This window comes from Tachyglossus aculeatus, chromosome 13, assembly GCF_015852505.1.
Source record: "Tachyglossus aculeatus isolate mTacAcu1 chromosome 13, mTacAcu1.pri, whole genome shotgun sequence".
Lineage (NCBI taxonomy): Eukaryota > Metazoa > Chordata > Mammalia > Monotremata > Tachyglossidae > Tachyglossus > Tachyglossus aculeatus.
This window is the reverse complement of record NC_052078.1, coordinates 8282394-8301842: the sequence shown is the minus strand read 5'-3', so window position 1 is coordinate 8301842 and position 19449 is coordinate 8282394. Positions and strand designations below refer to the sequence as shown.

At 44.1% G+C, this 19449-nt stretch overlaps 1 protein-coding gene across 3 annotated transcripts in view; it reads right to left on the bottom strand.

Annotated features, from left to right (window-relative positions):
- The window catches only part of DNAJB6 (DnaJ heat shock protein family (Hsp40) member B6), an 82021-nt gene extending 62791 nt beyond the window's left edge, over positions 1–19230 (bottom strand). The window contains exon 1 of one of the 3 annotated variants that reach the window (XM_038755986.1): positions 19071–19230. The gene's annotated coding sequence lies outside the window, so the exon portion shown is untranslated. The remainder of the gene's footprint in view (positions 1–19070) is intronic. The other 2 variants (XM_038755987.1, XM_038755985.1) reach the window with 2 other exon arrangements.
- Positions 19231–19449: the final 219 nt, after the last annotated feature.

The following is a 19449-nucleotide window of genomic DNA, read 5'->3' as shown; positions in this document are numbered from 1 at the left end:
CTTTCTTAAAAGTTGGCCTAGGTGGCAACAAAACAACTAAAATCTCAGACAGCAATCCTGTCCTCCCTCCTACTCCCTCCTCACTCCCTGTGGGGGACAGGGATTGTGTTCAACCTGATTAGCTTTATCTACTCCAGAACTTAGAACAGTGTGTGACACATGGTAAGCCCTTTAACAAATACCATAATTGATAACTGATCATCACTGAAACTCCTGCCAATGCAGCATCACATTTTTTCTAGGCGATTCCTTATCTTCCAGAGAGCCAGTACTACTTTGACTGAATCTCTATACTACGCTATAAGGAAAATTTCCAATTTATCTAGTATCACCATTGCTCCTTTTAATTTGGTATGTGAATTGAAAAAAAATCAAAGTGGCCCTATATATTCAGAATGGATTGATTTTGGTAAGCAGATAGTTAACTGTTCAGGAAGAGCATTTCATTTCTGTATTTCCTCCAAATTCAGTCTGTTGATTTTCCCAGTTTATCTTCCAAAGCCAGCTGCTAACAAAATGCTCCATCCACCACTTAATTCCTTGGAAAGCTATTGTGGCTAGGCATTTATTAACCTTCCTAAATATAAAGCATCTGAACCATCTACCCTATTTTGGAGATTTTCAAATGAATAGTTCTGCTCTCAGAAGTACACATGAAGTCATGGCCCATTCTTGAGGCATAAATACCATGTTGTCCTAACCTCAGCCAGAATGTTAAGAGTGTGGTACGAAGCCAAAATTGTGAGTCATCTCGTCTTTTTACACATGTAAATTCGAAGTCATAAAAAAATTCCACTTCCCCAACTTTGGTGAGTTGCTTACACCTTTGAAGCAGATGAAAACTAAATAATAATAGTCCCTTTATAAAGTCCCTACATTATTAATCCAAATATCAGTTTCACACAAACCATTTACTTAATATCAAAAATCACCAAGCCAAATTTGCATATTTAGTGCTTTTCTAAAAATCAATGGGGGTTTTTTGTTGTGGGTTTTTTTTTTTTTTTTTTTTAGTTTTTCAACAGATTATGGTACTATGGCTGGGAACACATGCTCCAGCTGACCTGGACAGTATCACGTGGTTCCTCGTATCACCTCTCAACATCCCAAGTCACATCAAACCATCAACCCTGTCTAGCATATATACTTTTACCCTCCTTCAACATTTAAGTAAGCCTATACAATCAAATGTACAATTTATTCTGATTGCCCCCATCTGAAAATATTTTTTATGCCTGACTCCTACATTAGAATGTAATACCTTTGTGGGCAGGAAGTGTGTCTCATACTTGTGTTATGCTTCCCAGAGTTCTTAATACAGCGCAATGCATCCAGTGGGACTCAATAAATACCTTTATTATTACTACAAAAGCCATTCTGTTATCCATCAATGAAACGTGAACTCACTGGTAATTGCTTGGTCTGTGTTATTTTCCTGAAGATTATTATTGGTTTACAATACTGTATTTTACGCATACTGCAGCCCAAAAGCAGCACTAAGGCATCAAGAAAGCATGCATTAATTCCACAAATGTTTATTTTTACGGGGCCAATATGACTTGGGTTGATATGACAATATGACTTGGGAAGTTGAAATTAGGATGACCAATGCCAGCTCTCAAGGATATCCAGAGAGGCAAATATAGAGAACCAGCATAGCCTTGTGGACAGAGAATGGGTCTGGCAATCAGAAGGACCTGAGTTCTAATTCTGGCTCCGCCACTTGTCTGCTGTGAGATCTTGGGCAAGTCACTTCACTTCTCTGTGCCTCAGTTACCTCATCTGTAAAATGGGGGTTGAGATAATGAGCCCCTAGGTGGGACAGGGACTGTGCCCAACCCAATGTACTTGTATCCACCCCAGCGCTTAGTATAGTGCCTGGCACACAGTAGGCACTTAAATATCATTATCATTAAATGTCTTCATCTCAAGAACAGCTTAAACACACTACCAATGTGCATTCACACCACACAAAATACACACCTTTTATAGTACTACCTCAAAATCCTAAAGCCAAGACAGTGAAACTAAAATGAACAAAACAGTCTATTTAGAAATGTGCCAGCTGCAATGTAGTGTTTCAAAAATTCCCAGACCAATCAATGCCATCTTACAGACTTAAAGAAAATTTAATTTCTCCTGCCTTTTCAGAAGAAACAAGTTTAAGTACACTCGCACAAAGCAACACACTCTGAGCGTAAGAGTGATACATGTTTCACATCAAATTCCCAAGGGAAAAAAAGAGTCCCTCAAGACAAACAGATGCCCAAATAGATTCTTGCTAACTTGCACAATAAACATCCTCACTTCCTTCAAAAACCAAAGCAAAGCCATACAGAGTGCTTTTCTGACTGAGATGTTGCTTAATACAAATTGTATATCCTGCGAACTATCCACGGGTACCATGGAAATGCAAAGGGGTAACCAGTCAAGTAACTTACCAAATATTTTTTCACCATGTCTAAGATAATCATCTCTGCTTTGCACATATTTTCTTGAGCAAGAGTCTTAGACCACTATTGAAGTGCTGAGTACAAGTGATGTGGTTACAGATTGCGTTCCAGGAAATTGATCGTTTCCATCATTTTCCGTTGATATAGCCTGACACCTAGAACAGCATCATTTAAACCCTGCAACCATCCTTGTTTATTAGGCCAGTTTCAAGCCTTGCAGTTGAGAATTAATTTCCTGAAGTTGTCAGGCAATGCAAAGGCAGTACAGAGAACGTTCAGGTTTTTTCTAATTTTCCTACTCCATCATAGGACACAGCAACAATCTCCACCACTATTAATGAAACTAGAGTTTAAGGCAACATGATTTGCCAATTAGCCTGAAGTCCAAAGTTAAATAATGAGCAAACCCTGTATGGAACCAAGAGTCTCCACTGGTGATACGGATCTGAAGACTAAATGAATTCTGAAAGCTAAGACAATATATTTTCCAGTGATACAAGGATAGAGAGGAATGAGGTAGAAAACCAAATCAGGGTTTAGTATCAGTGGTATTTACTGAGTGCGTACTATGTGCATTTAGCACTGTACTAAATGCTTGGGAGAGTACAACAAAATTAGCAGACACATTCCCTGCCCATAACAAGCTTACAGCCTAGCATGTCATTTGAGACAACAGAGAGTTTGGCTCAACTTGGTATCAAGATTCAGCGATTAGAAGGGGGAGATAAGGGAATCAGAAAAAGGGAAACATTTGCAAAGAGAAATACCCAGCCAGGATCAGATAAGTGGATATGCATACATACACCTTATAAGACTGAGCCCCAGAGCACTCATTTCTTTCTGGCTGGAGGCCAAGGCGATAAGATAGTCATGGCCAGGAGCTCTGTCTCAATTCCAGCTTCCACCAGATCCTGTCTCTCTTTGGGGGGCTTTAGGGGCGGGGGGGGGGGGGGGAGGCACAAAAATCTAATCCTTGGAGAGGCCCAATTACAAGGTCTTCCAGAGTTACCTGAAAAAAAGAAAAACCTGCCACATTACCCTCCACCTCCTAAATAAATCAATAAAGAACTGTGGGTTGTCACATCAGATTATCAGGTTATCTAAACAACAACCATATTGCTGATTATATAACTCTAGCTCAGGACTCCCATTACCTTTCCCCTAACTGTGGAGAGAGATATAAACTACCTAGTCTACAACAGAGTACTCTGGTCATGAGTTGAGATCTGGTTTACCACTTTGAGATTTTGAAGTTCTGTTACTTGTGGGCAGGAACGTTTACCAACTCTATTGTAGTGTGCTCTCCAAAGTGCTTAGTACAATGTTCTGCACACAGAAAGCACTCAATAAATATGACTGATTAACAAGAATTAAAATGATGTCCTGCAGGGTAGTCCCAGACCTTCAGCATACAAAAGCAAGCACTTGTTTCAGTCATGACTTGAAAATATATACAACCAGTAAGCAATGTTTCAAGTAGCATTAGGTAATGCCTTGTTAGAGTAAAATTAAGTTCTCAGAGTTTTAAGAAATGTTCTAACAATTCAAATAGAATGTGGTGCAAATTTTAAGACCAAGAATCAAACAGAATTTGGTGAAATTTTTAAGACCAAGGACTATGCCTAGCTTTTGCCTGCATATTTCCCAACGCTTAGTACAGTGCTGTTTACATAATATTGCTAAATAATATAACTACCACTACTGAACATACAGAAGCCTAAAGAGACAAAGTCAAGACCAAAATTCAAGACACAAAGGAAAAAGAAAGTCAGTTGGAATTTTTCAGGAGAAAATTCAAGAGAAAAATAATTTTGAAACCAATACCTACATCCTGCTCTATTTTACCAAAAAGCAGCTGCATTCCTGGAGTCCCGGCACAATGTGTAAACTCTCATATTAGGCTGATCCTCTCTCAGGGCAGAACAACCTGGCTATGCCTTAGGGCAAAACTTTACCTCAGGATCTCTTCCTCCCCGACATCATGACATCACAAATGTGAGGGGAAAGGTTTTTATGCCCTGGGACAATGCAGTCCTGGATTTTGAAGATGAAAGAAGGACAAATTCCCAATGGCACATGTGCCAAACAAACACTTTGACATGCCTTGAAGGGGCTTCAAAATGCCCAGATTTCCACATGCAATATCTGGGGTCCTGGGGCAAATGTCCTGACAGCTTCCTGGGCTACATGCACAGTTGAGGCTCCTCCTTTGCACTTTCCTAACAGGTAAGTGGTTAGTTCAGGCCTAAAGGGAAGGATGCAGGAGGTGGAAGCAGTTAATTCACCCCATTCACATGTCTCCATCACTAAGCCCACTGTGTTTGAAACCCTGTAACTTGAATCTCAGATTCCCTTGGAGGCCCCAACCTCCATTCAAGAAACAGTGCAGGATAGGTGTAGGAGAATCCAACTACCTTGGAGGAGTGGGGAATGGTAAAGATAGGAAGAAAGCAGAACAGCAGAGAAACCTGAAGCAGTGGAACTGGACCACAGGGGGAGAAATGTGGGGGCATAACCCAATTTACATCCTTGGTTCATTGTTTTAAATCCATGGCATTTATTGAGCACTTACTGTGTGCAGTGCTGTGTTAAGCGCTTGGGAGAGTACAATACAACACAGTTGATAAGCATACTCCCTGCTCAAAAGAAGCCTACAGACTAGAGGGGGAAGAAAGACATTAATATAGATTACGGATATGTACATAAGCGCTGTGGGGCTGGGAAGGTGTGAATAAGTGGTGCAAATCCAAGTGCAAAGGCAAGACAGAAGGAAGTGGGAGAAGAAGAAATAAGTGCTTAGTCTGGAAAGGCCTCTTGGAGGAGAGAGGTTCTTTAAATAAGACTTTGAAGGTAGAGAGAGTGATAGCTTGTTGGATATGCTGGGGAGGGGTGTTGGGGGACGAGTGCCAAGCCCCAGTCAGGATGCGGGTGAGGGGTTGGCAGTGAGAAAGACGAGATCGAGGTACAGTGAGGAAGTTGGCATTAGAGGAGCAAAGTGTGCAGGCTGGGTTGTAGTAAGAAATCAGAGAGGTAAGATAGGTGATTAGGCCAAGGTGACTGAGTGCTTTAAAGAGTTTCTGTTTGATGCAGAGGTGGATGGGAAACCACTGGAGTCCTTTAGGAGTAGGGAACATGGACTGAACAGTTTTGTAGAAAAATGTTATGGGCAGCAGAGTGACATGAGTGGCCTGAAGTGGGGAAAGACAGGAAGCAGGGGGGCTGATGCGGCAGTCGAGAGGAATATGTGCTTGGATTAATGTGGCTGTTTGCACAGAGAGGAAAGCATGGATTTTAGCGATGCTGTGAAGGTTGAACTGACAGGAGTTGGTGATGGACTGAATATGTGGGTAGAATGAAAAGAGAGGAGCTAAGGATAATGCCAAAGTTATGGGCTTATCAGACAGGGAGGAGATGGTGGTGCTGTCTACAGTGATGGGAATTCTGTTTTAGGTATGTTAAGTTTGAGGTGCCAGCGAGACATCTAGGTAGATGTGTCCTGAAGGCAGGAAGAAATAAAGACTGAAGAGGAGAAAGATCAGGGCTTGGAGATGTAGATTTGGGAATCATCCACATAAAAGACGGTTGTTAAAGTTGGTAGATGGAAGATGAAGTAATTAAAACTCAAGTGACACCAGAAGACACCCAAAAAGTAAATTTTGTTTTCCATTTTTCTTTGCATTTCAACTGCCAAAATGGTTTTAAATCAATATACGAACCCACTCCAAAACTGCCCCAGTGTTCGTTATGAAAACGCTCATTCACATCTTACAGGCACTACAAACCTTTCTGGCGGTTCAATCCCAGAATGAGGAATTTCACTCCGTCTTTTTACTGGCTCTATTTACAAACCAGTAAAAATTTTGCAGTGCCAATGGTGGTGTTAGCTCTCTTTCCTCCACAGAATTGCTTGTATCCCTGCACTTACACAGAAGTGCAGATCTTATCATACAAGAAGTGAAAAAAAAACAAAACAAAAAACCCAAAGGTTTGAATGATCTGCAAAATGAGCTTCAGTGAGAAGCATTAAGCCACCAGGTGCTTGAGTTGAGAAATTTTCATTCCTGGAGGTTGGCTATAGTCTTTGGGTAAAAAGAAGAATAGCAGAATTACAACTTTGATGTACCCAAAGCCCCCAGAATCACTGCTGCCATCACCAGAAAAACCCCATGGCCAATCTAGGTAGGCCAGAGAAAGAACAAGGGGCTGGTCCTAGGGGTGTCAACTACAGGGAAAAAATTTTCGCAGCCAACTGGGAAGCAGTTGGCCCAATGGAAAGAGTATGGGCCTGGGAGTTAGAGGGTCTGGGCTGAACCCACATTCGTAGGGGCTTGCTTTTTCTAAGTAAAAAGCTGGGGTAGTCAGGTTCTAATCCTGGGCTCCACCTCATGTTTGCAGTGTGTCCTTGAGCAAATCACAATTTCTCTGGGTCTCAGTTTCTTCACTCATAAAACTGGGACTAAAATACCTGTTGTCTCTCAGACTGTGAGTTCTATGAGACAAGGACTGTGTCCTACCTGATTACTTTGTGTCTACCCAGTGCTTAATCGAGTGTTTGGCACATACTAAGTGCTTAATAAAAAAATAGGAATTATTATTATAATTAACTGAAGACACCTTTTTCAAAATTTGGAGAATCAAAGACGACATTCTGCTATGTGCATTAATGTTCTTTTAGTCTTTTTAGGCACTTTAGACCAGGCTGCTATTGTTGGAATGCTCCCTGACTTGTAGCAGAGAGGGGGCCAGGGATTCTCCTGCCCCAAGACTGGCTGATTCTCAATTTAGAGCCCTACTATTCCCCAGGTCCAGCACACCCACCATTTAAAAAAAAAAAAAATTGTGCAGGAGCACACATGCCCCCTTACTTGCTTCATCACTTACGCCCCCTTACTTACTTCATCCTTGGTAAAATAAAGGGGTGGGCAAATGTTCCTTAGGCCATTTTTTGAGCTGTTCATACCCAGAAGGACTGGACTAACAGAAGGACAAGAAGGAGTTCACAGACCATCTTGAGTGATTCAGCAGGGCACATAGCCCACGCAGATGACGCTATTATAATTTGTAGCTTGTGTATATAATGGGGGGAGGGACTTCTAATCCAAGTAAATGCCCACGGGTTATCAAGGGAAATATCTAACAATAACAGATGACAAACATGAATGAGAAATGAACACACAACTTTTTTTTTTTTTTTTACTGTTTCAACCCCTTGGGTTACAAAATCTTTGGACTACAGTTTGAGAAGTAGCACAGCCTAGTGGATAGTCCATGGGCCTGGGAATCTGAAGAACATGGGTTCTAATCCCAGCTCCACCACTTGCCTGCTGTGTGACCTTGGGCAACTCAATTTGGGATTACAACTATGAGCCCCAAGTGGGACATGGACTGTGACCAACCTGATTACTTTGTTATCTTCCCTAGCACTTAGGAGCAGGGCAATAGTAAGTACTTAAATACCATTAAAAAAGCAATGCAATCCTAAATCTCTAGTCAGAATAAATGTTATCAGCAGACAAATTTTTACCATATTCCTCAGTGGTGCCATTTTCAACTGTCTTTTGATGTTTTGATCCAAAAGGCATCAGCAAGGCAAAATGCCACAACATGGAGGTTATGTGTAATTGGCAGGTATGCCAGACACCTAAAGGAAGCCAGGGTTCAGTGCTACCACTTCCAGATTTGAACCCAATTTTTCCAGAGACCCGTACCCCTGCTATGTGCAGAGCACTGTTCCAAGCACTTGGGACACACAATCCAAGGAGACATAGGAATTCCCCCAAATAAAAGTAGTAATGGTATTTATGATCATTTGGAACTGAAAGTGTTAATTATGAAATGTTTTAATAATGAAAACATCAAACAAGCAACAGCAAAATTTCTTGAAAAATAAATGCAAATTTCAATTTCACAATAAGATCTGAAGAACAAGCTACCTAAACTTTTAAGTTCTGATCCCAATTAAATTCAGGAAAACACTGTAAAAGTGTTTTGGCCTGTAAGTGGGTGGCAATAAATTGGTACCAAATTTGGGCTTCGGATACTCAACTCCCAACAAAGACATTAACAACTGCCCCTTCTAGACTGTGAGCCCGTTGTTGGGTAGGGACCGTCTCCATATGTTGCCGACATACTTGCCAAGCGCTTAGTACAGTGCTCTGCACACAGTAAGTGCTCAATAAATACGATTGAATGAATGAATCTATATTTTCCAGGGCTATTTGATTTTTTTTTAAGTCCCAATTCATTTACATAGAAAAATGCCTCCAAAATCTTCAGTTAGGTCTCACCCTTTACCCAACAATCCAAAAATGCAGTAACAAAAATCACCTCAAAGTCAACTGGGATTTCCCAAAATTGCACCGACAGAAACATCCCTAAACATTCAAATTAAAGGAGAAATTGCCTAAATGACTACAACCACTGGAAGAAAACAAGTAAATATCAAACTTTTAGGGGAAATCTTGCTTCAGTTCAAAAAGTAACATGTTTTTCCCATTTCCCCTGAATTCGTTGTTTTAAAAGTCAGTGATACTATTTTAAATGTAATTATATAGCTTTTAACAATTTCAGATTCACAGTGTGCTTGTAGGAAGCAGCAAATACAAAAACTATGTAAAAGATTAAATAGTACCCCTGTGCTGCTGCTCTTAAGCAAATTGAGTTACTTTCCATTTTAATTAGTACTTGGAAAAATGAATACACAGGAAATTAGCAACCAAAATGTAGTCTAAATTGTTCACCTGAGTCAACTGGCATTGATTAGTTTAACAATGACTTCACGTTTAGCCTTTAAGACTTTGGTGGTTTGAAATTCTTTCAGCTTTCAGGTTTATTTCAAATGCAGGTAGAGTGCAATTACTACACCAGGCACACAAAGCTGAAATATCTGCAATATCAGAACTTCTGATTTCTCTAAGGAGTAGAGCAGACTGATGCTGGGGAAGCATCAAATATACCAATGTCCTCAGGAATTTGAGAAACAGACTGCTAAACACTGACATCAAGAGACTCATCTGAAATAAACTGAAATCGTAAAACATTTACCCACTGCCTCAAGCAGGCTTCTTTAGCTCTCTAAACGAATGGTAAAAAATCTGAAATATAACTCCTAAAATTATACAAAGACTATTAGAGGTGAGCCAATCAAATGTTTAGTATTTTGACATCATTTCATATTTTGAAAAATAATCTGGTATAAAACTAATCTGTACTTATCATATTTTATAGCACTGAGCCATATGAAAATGATAGTCACATCTCAAATATTTTTCTAGTTAATGCTTCTGCACGGATTACATACTATGCACATTAAAATACATATTCAAAAAAATTCCAATGTGATCAGTGTCCCTAACAAGTCAACTTGCCAAAGAACAGAAATTTACTTGCCCCAATTTTTCAGACTCTGTCACCCCACAGAAGGGTTTATACAAGCAACAAATACAATTATTTGCTATTTGACATGAAATATTACTCACCCCAGAGGCCAGAAAGTTGCTAGAAATTAAAATGAGATCATTCAGGTCAGGAAAGATCCTATGTAGTGTATAGAGCCTAACACGCTCTGGGCCTTCCCCCACAATCAAAAAACCCAGTTTTCTCCTTATCAATGGGTCTGTGGATATGAGTCTAAACGGAAAAGAAAGAAAGGAAGCTGGCAGCAAGGAAAGAAAACAAGAAATGGAAAGTGAAGGGAGGGCTTGCATCCCAGAGGAGCCAGTGACCCACAAAAGACAAGCACTCTTCTCACTTGAATACTCCTTCCCAGTGCATAACACAGTGCCTTGCGCACAGTAAGTGCTTAAATAAAACACTATTACTACCACTCTTCAGTTCTTTGGAAATCTGTGAGCCACAATACAGTGTTACAAATTCACACTAATAAAAGTCTTCAGAGGCCTGCCTAATCTCTCTCTCTCCAAATGTCTTTTGAATGAAATGTAGACATGGGAATATGGGATTTTCTGGGGCCAAAAAATTGTGAACTAGGATACAGGTTCCTTTTAACCCTACGGAGAGCATGCCTTTAAAGACTCTTCAGAAACATTGAGAGAATCAAACTCAGCTACTCTCACAATTATGAAGAGTACAAACTCTCTGTAAAATTCCATATATACATCTTTATATAAGAACAATGTATGTTAATGATGGTGACCAGAGAAATGTGCTGACCAGATACCACAGAATTTAAGTGCTTGACTTCAGTTCTAGAAGTTCTAAATTTAATGGAATAATAACTGATCAATACCAGAGAAATAAATGTAATTTGAAAATACTTCTGATTGGGAGCGCCAATTTCTTCCAATTTAAGTTAAAAGCACTTGCTAGTCCTGCGATCTTCAAGGAGGAGGAGTACACCAATACCTATATTGTGTTCATTTTTTAGGCTCCCCATAAAAATCGGCCCAACTTGAAATGCACAGAAATTAAGTCAGCTGACTGTCTCATCAATTACTCATTCCAGAACAGAGGCTTGGCATGGTCAATGTTTGCCCTACTGGAAATCTAAAAGGCAACTTAGGACAGTCCTCACATTTAGTTCATGCTAAAGTTCATGCTGCTATTTAGTTTTACTGCTGAGTGCCATTTGCGGATTTCAAAAGTACAGCAGAAAATTACACTTTGTGAACAAGAAAATTTGGATCACTGGAATAATTAACAAGCTCAGTGGATGGGCCATTTACTTAAAAAGCAGAACACACCCAGGAAAGGTGCTAACCAAATAACTCTTTCTACTGCTTGTTAAAATATGGTAGACATAGCCTAACAGCTTTTATGATTTTTCTATATAAAAATTCTCACTTTTTGTGAGAAAGCACCATTTAAGGGGAAAAAAATGACTTTCCTCACCCAAGAGAGATGAGGGAATAACAGCACTAATAGCACAGTACAATTCACCAAATTTCTGCATTTTTTTCATTGTCAAATTACACTGTTTCCCTGAATGTTTTTCCTTTTGGTTCATTCGGTCACCTCTGCACTCAACAGTTCTCTGCAAAAAAATACAATTCACTTGTCCCTGACTTCTCTTTCAAGTTTGACCCTTCCTTAGTTCCTCCCCTTTACATTCTTCTTGTACTTCTTTTATTATTTTTAATGGCATTTGGCACATGTGCTAGGCACTGGGATAGTTATAAGCTAATCAGATCACAGTCTATGTTCCACATAGGGCTCATAGTATTAATTCCTCTTTTACAGATGATTTAACAGGCACAGAGAAGTTTAATGACTCGCCTACGGTCACACTGTGGACAAAAGGCAGAGTATGGATTAGAACCCAAGTCCTTCAGACTCTCAGACCACGCTGCTTCTCTACCTGATTTGCTCCCTGTGTCCTAACTTATTCCGGATCTCCCCTATCTCTTCTGCTCCTCTGAACACAGTCCTTGCTGAAGGACCCGAAACATCTCCTTTTGATTAAGTTCATTTGGGCTTTCTCCATTCAACGGGCCTGATCCCTGTCCACGACAGGGGCACCCCCCCCCCCCCCAAAAAAAAAAATAAAAATTCAGCACCACCTCCTTCTCCAAACCCTCTTTGACCTGGACTTCAGACACTCTTTCCTGAATTTCCTACTTTTCTTCTTCTTGTTCTTCAGGGTCTTTTGCAGAGGTGATTCATGGCTGGGACCGGCCCCACATCCTCCAGCCTTCACACATCAGACTGCTTGTCATATATCAAGTATATTCACAAGGATCTGAAACCATCATCACCCACCCTGTTCTGGCAAACTCATTGTTTCAGGGGATGCTTGGTTCTCATTCCCAACTGAGAGACGCCAGGATCAAAGGTGGGACTCAGCTATACTCCAAGCAGAAGTGAGCATAAAGTGAATCACCCACACTCAAGAGTACTGGGCTACAGAAGAGCCAGGAAGATCACCGACTCCTCCTCCTTGGGTCTGAGGGGACAGTCAGGCAGGCTTTACCCTTCAGCCTTCTTTCTCCTGCAGGCAAGGACTCCAGCGGGAAGCAGGCTATTTTTAGCCCACTTCATTTGGGAATCTTGAGCTGCAGGGGAGGAACAATACGCAACAGCCCTTGCAGAGCTGAAAAAAATTTTGATATTTGAAAACTCAGATAGCTGGTATCTAAGTGTGTGTTTGCTGCATATAAGTGCTGCCCAACAATAATAACGATTATGGTATTTGTTAAGTACTTACTACGTGCCAAGGATAGTTCTAAGCACTGGGATAGATACAAGTTAATTAGGATGGACATGATCCCTGTCCCACATGGGGCTCACACTCAGTCCCCATTTTACAGATGAGGTAGCTGAGGCCCAGAGAAGTTAAGTGACTTGTCCGAGGTCACACAGCAGACAGGCAGAGCTGGAATTAGAACCCAGGCCAGCACTCTATCCATCAAGTCACTCTGCTTCTCAGCGTGGAAATCTACCTTTCCAGCCACCATCTCTCTTCGTAGCCAGGCAGACAGGGCTGCAGGATTATTACTGTGTGTATTCCCCTCTAAACTGCAAGTTCAATGTAGGCGGAACATGACTACCAATTATGTTATACTATACTCAAGTGTGTAGTACAATGCTCTGCACACAGTAAACACTCAATAAATATGAATGATATCTCTGCCAGAATATCCTGCTATAAACTGGGGATGGTAAAGAGATATGAAAAGGTCTTCCCTTGCATTTAACTAGCCTTCCACTATTTCAAGTAACTACGTCTGATGGTCATAAACTCCTAGTATGGTATTTCAGTTCTCACACCTCATCAAAAAGAAAAAAAAAAGATACCCTTTATATGCCATTACCTTAAATTGTCATTTAAATAGCAAAGACATGGTTAGGTTTAGTACAGTGACAAATTCCTAACACATGGTAGTAGTTCATTGGGTATTATGCATTTGTGAATAGATAACATGGAATATATTTACAGTATCCCATACTCTTACCTCTGGATGATAATAATAATGGCATTTGTTTAGCACTTACTATGTGCAAAGCACTGTTCTAAGCGCTGAGGAGGATACGAGGCGATCTCGTCCCACTCGGGACTGTCTTAATCCCCATTTTACAGATGAGGTAACAGGCTCAGAGAAGTTAATGACTTGCCCAAGGTCACACAGCAGGCACGTGGGGGAGCCGGTATTAGAACCCATGACCTCTGACTCCCAAGTCTGTGCTCTTTCCACTGAGCCACGCTAACCTAGGGGGTGAAAAGTGGTGAGAGCAGGCTCAGGAAGAGATGTAATTAAAAATACCAGTGTCTTCCATGTCTCAGGCAGTAATTTGGTTCACCATAATATTAAGATCTATATCGTCATCATGACCCTCTGATCCTATGGCTCCATGCTCAGTGACACTAAACTGATTCACACCTAGTCTGGTATAATCCGGTATAATTCACAATTCGTATAGCATAAAAACGATTCAATCATTAGCAAACACACCTGAACGCCAACAAAAGCGAATTAAACCAATTCAGACAGTTGGAGGGCTGAGGCCAACGATGATGAGCTATTTGACATTTTTTCCCTCAATTGTCTTGATTGACCCAATCAAGTTCACTTCCAAAGCCAACTGGCTTCACACCGGTATGATTTCTTAATTTAGACTAGCCCTGAAAGTCTCAGTTCCTCCCAGTTAACTGACTTGGAGTCCAATTTTTCGGCGCTGATGGTAAACTGGCGGTTCAAAGAAATCAACCGGGGGATTAGGGGGTTTTAAAATGTTTAAACAAATCGAAACGGGTCGCTACTTTCCCCGAACAGGCTGACTGAAGGCGGCCGTCCTGCCTCTCTTGGGTGATGACACGAACCATCTGCCATCTGACAGTTTTCAACTGCCCGTGCGGGGGCGGTTGGCTGCCCTCCCCGCTCCTTCGGCCTGACAACCCCAGCCCGGCTTCTTCCTTCCAAATGCGGCCACCTCTCTTCGGAAAAACCTCCCTCCGACCTCGACAGGCCCGAGCTGGCCCACTTGCGGCAATTTCTTTGTGCAGCAAGCGGCGTGTCCACGCGGAATTTCATTCTCGCGCTGCCTCGATACTTGCATCCGCATCCCCAACGACAACAGACACTTCCCTCCCCGAGGAGGAGGCACCACCCCAAAACCCCTTGGGGTTCCCAATGAACCTTTTGTCCCGCGTCCATCTTCCTCCTTTCATTCAATCGCATTTATTGAGCGCTTACTGAGTGCTGAACCCTGTATTAACCGCTCGCTCCTTCTCTGCAGGCCTCCAAACTGCTGAACCTCCGACCGTTACCGAAGCTGAAGAGCCTCTCTAACCGTTTCCCAACCGAGGGGCGGTTTCATTCATTCATTCATTTATTCATTCATTCAATCGCATTTATTGAGCGCTTACCATGTTCAAAGCACTGTACTAAGCGCTTGGGAAGTCCAAGTCGGCAACACATAGCGACAATCCCTACCCAACAATGGGCTCACAGTCTAGAAGGGGGGTGGGGGCCAACAAAACAAAACATGTAGACAGGTCTCAATACTCTTTAACAGAGCAGTGTGGCATAATAGAAAGAGTCCGGGCTTGGGAGTCAGAGGTCGTGGGCTCTAATCCCACTTGTCAGCTGTGTGACTCTGGGTAAGTCACTTCACTGGGCCTCAGTTCCCTCATCTGTAAAATGGGGATTAAGACTGTGAGCCCCACGTGGGACAACCTGATCACCTTGTATCCCCCCAGCACTTAGAACAGTGCTTGGAACAGAGTAAGTGCTTAACAAATACCATCATTATTATTCTTATCGATCGATTCATTGCCCCGGTCGTCGGCGACCCCAGCCCTGAAGGGGAAAGGAGTGTCTGGAAGGAGAGGGGGCCCTGGCGGAGGGCAGACGATGTTGGGTAGGACCGCCTCTCTATGTTGCCGATTTAATAATAACAGCAGCATTTATTAAGCGCTTGCTATGTGCAGAGCCCTGCTCTAAGCACTGGGGAGGTTAAAAGGTGATCAGGTTGTCCCACGGGGGGCTCACAGTCTTCATCCCCATTTTACAGATGAGGGAACTGAGGCACAGAGAAGTGAGGTGACTTGCCCAAAGTCACACAGGTGACAATGGGCGGGGGCGGGATTTGAACCCACGACCTCTGACTCCCAAGCCCGGGCTCTTTTCACTGAGCTATACTGCTTCTCTGATGTGAACTTCCCAAGCGCTTAGTCCAGTGCCCTGCACACAATAGGCGGTTGATAAATACGACTGAATGAATGACTTCCCAAGCGCTTAGTCCAGCGCTCTGTACACAGTAGGAGCTCGATAAATACGACTGAATGAATGAATAAATGACTTCCCAAGAGCTTAGTCCAGCGTTCTCCACACAATAGGCGCTCGATAAATACGGCTGAATGAATGAATTACTTCCCAAGCGCTTAGTCCAGTGCTCTGCACACAATAGGCACTTGATAAATACGACTGGATGAATGAATGCCTTCCCAAGCGCTTAGTCCAGCGCTCTCCACACAATAGGCGCTCGATAAGTACGACTGGATGAATGAATGACTTCCCAAGCGCTTAGTCCAGCACTCTCCACACCGTAGGCACTCGATAAATACGACTGAATGAATGAATGACTTCCCAAGTGCTTAGTCCAGCGCTCTCCACACAATAGGCGCTCGATAAATACGACTGGATGCATGAATGCCTTCCCAAGCGCTTAGTCCAGCGCTCTCCACACAATAGGCTCTCGATAAGTACGACTGAATGAACGAATGCCTTCCCAAGCGCTTAGTCCAGCGCTCTCCACACAATAGGCGCTCGATAAATATGACTGAATGAATGAATGCCTTCCCAAGCGCTTAGTCCAGCGCTCTCCACACAATAGGCGCTCTATAAGTACGACTGAATGAATGAATGACTTCCCAAGAGCTTAGTCCAGCACTCTCCACGCAATAAGCGCTCGATAAATATGACTGAATGAATGAATGACTTCGCAAGCGCTTAGTCCAGCGCAGTCCAGCGCTCTACATACAATAGGCGCTCGATAAATACGACTGAATGAATGAATGACTTCCCAAGCGCTTAGTCCAGCGCTCTGCACGCAACAGGCGCTCGGTAAATACGACTGAATGAATGAATGGCTTCCCAAGCGCTTACTCCAGCGCTCTCCACGCTCGATAAATACGACTGAATGACTTCCCAAGCGCTTAGTCCAGCGCTCTCCACACAATAGGCGCTCGATAAATACGACTGAATGAATGGCTTCCCAAGCGCTTAGTCCAGCTCTCTGCACGCAATAGGCTCTCGATAAATACGACTGAATGAATGAATGCCTTCCCAAGCGCTTAGTCCAGCGCTCTGCACACAATAGGCGCTCGATGAATACGACTGAATGAATGAATGACTTCCCAAGCGCATAGTCCAGCAGCGCTCTCCACGAAATAGGCACTCGATAAGTACGACTGAATGAATGAATGACTTCCCAAGCGCTTACGCCAGTGTTCTCCACACAATAGGCGCTCGATAAATATGATTAAATGAATGACTTCCCAAGCGCTTAGTCCAGCGTTCTCCACGCAATAGGTGTTCGATAAATACGACTGAATGAATGAATGCCTTCCCAAGCGCTTAGTCCAGCGCTCTCCACACAATAGGCGCTCGGTAAGTACGACTGAATGAATGAATGACTTCCCAAGCGCTGAGTCCAGCGCTCTCCACACAGCAAGCGCTCGGTAAATGCGACTGAATGAATGAATGACTTCCCAAGCGCTTAGTCCAGCGCTCTCCACACAATAGGCGCTCAATAAGTACGACTGAATGAATGAATGGCTTCCCAAGCGCTTAGTCCAGCGCTCTCCACACAATAGGCGCTCAGTAAGTACGACTGAATGAATGAATGGCTTCCCAAGCGCTTAGTCCAGCGCTCTCCACACAATAGGCGCTCAATAAATGCGACTGAATGAATGACTTCCCAAGGGCTTAGTCCAGCGCTCTGCACACAGTAGGCGCTCGGTAAGTACGACTGAATGAATGACATCCCAAGCGCTTAGTCCAGCGCTCTCCACACAACAAGCGCTCGGTAAATGCGACTGAATGAATGAATGACTTCCCAAGCGCTTAGTCCACCGCTCTCCACACAATAGGCGCTCAGTAAATACGACTGAATGAATGAATGGCTTCCCAAGCGCTTAGTCCAGCGCTCTCCACACAATAGGCGCTCGATAAACGCGACTGAATGAATGACTTCCCAAGGGCTTAGTCCAGCGCTCTCCACACAATAGGCGCTCGATAAGTACGACTGGATGAATGAATGACTTCCCAAGCGCTTAGACCAGCGCTCTCCACACAATAGGCGCTCGATAAATACGACTGAATGAGTGAATGACTTGCCAAGCGCTTAGTCCAGCGCTCTCCACACAGCAGGCGCTCGGTAAATACGACTGAATGAATGAATGACTTCCCAAGCGCTTAGTCCAGCGCTCTGCATACAATAGGCGCTCGATAAATACGACTGAATGAATGACTTCCCAAGCGCTTAGTCCAGCGCTCGCCACACAATAGGCGCTCGATAAATACGACTGGATGCGTGAATGACTTCCCAAACGCTTAGTCCAGGGCTCTGCACACAATAGGCGCTCGATAAATACGGCTGGATGAATGAATGACTTTCCAAGCGCTTAGTTCAGGACTCTGCACACAATAGGCGCTCGGTAAATACGGCTGGATGAATGAATGGCTTCCCAAGCTCTTAGTCCAGCGCTCTCCACGCTCGACAAATACGACTGAATGAATGAATGACTTCCCAAGCGCTTAGTCCAGCGCTCTCCACACAATAGGCGCTCAGTAAATACGACTGAACGAATGGCTTCCTAAGCGCTTAGTCCAGCGCTCTCCACTCAATAGGCGCTCGATAAATACGACTGAATGAATGAATGACTTTCCAAGCGCTTAGTCCAGCGCTCTCCACACAACAGGCGCTCGATAAATGCGACTGAATGAATGAATGACTTCCCAAGCGCTTAGTCCACCGCTCTCCACACAATAGGCGCTCAGTAAATACGACTGAACGAATGGCTTCCTAAGCGCTTAGTCCAGCGCTCTCCACTCAATAGGCGCTCGATAAATACGACTGAATGAATGAATGACTTTCCAAGCGCTTAGTCCAGCGCTCTCCACACAGCAAGCGCTCGGTAAATGCGACTGAATGAATGAATGACTTCCCAAGCGCTTAGTCCAGCGCTCTCCACACAATAGGCGCTCAATAAGTACGACTGAATGAATGAAGGGCTTCCCAAGCGCTTAGTCCAGCGCTCTCCACACAATAGGCGCTCGATAAATGCGACTGAATGAATGACTTCCCAAGGGCTTAGTCCAGCGCTCTGCACACAGTAGGCGCTCGGTAAGTACGGCTGAATGAATGAATGACTTCCCAAGCGCTTAGTCCAGCGCTCTCCACACAACAGGCGCTCGGTAAATACGACTGAATGAATGAATGACTTTCCAAGCGCTTAGTCCAGCGCTCTGCACACAATAGGCGCTCGATACGAATGAATGAGTGAATGAATGAATGAATAAAACCGTCACCTCCTCCCGAGGCCCACGGCGCCTCAGAGTCACTCCGGTCACCACCAACACTGTTGCTATGGCGCCGGCCGCGGGGCCCGCACCCTCCCCCCCCCCCAAACACCGCCCCCCCCCGGGGCGCCCTTACCGGCGGAGGCCTGGCGGCCGACGGGGGGAGAACGACGGCGGCGAAGGGGCCCAACCCGTCCACTGGCGGCGGTGGCGGCGGCGGTGGCGGCGGCCGGCGGGGACTGAGGCGACGGTTCCCGGCGCTCTCCTTTCTCTCCGTGTGGCCGCCGACAAACAGGAAGTGCGTCACACGCGGGGCCGCGCAGCGCCCTTCCATTTCCGTTCGCCCGGCGGCGGTTAACAGGGGCGCGAGCCACCCTGCGATCCCCGCAACGGCCCCTCGGGGGCGCGCGCGCGCGCGCGTCCGTGCGCGCGGCGCCACCTGCTGGGGGCGGGAGCGCGTTGCAGGCTGCGGCTGCTGAGGCGGCGGCCATGGGCCGTCCCTCACCACAGCCCAC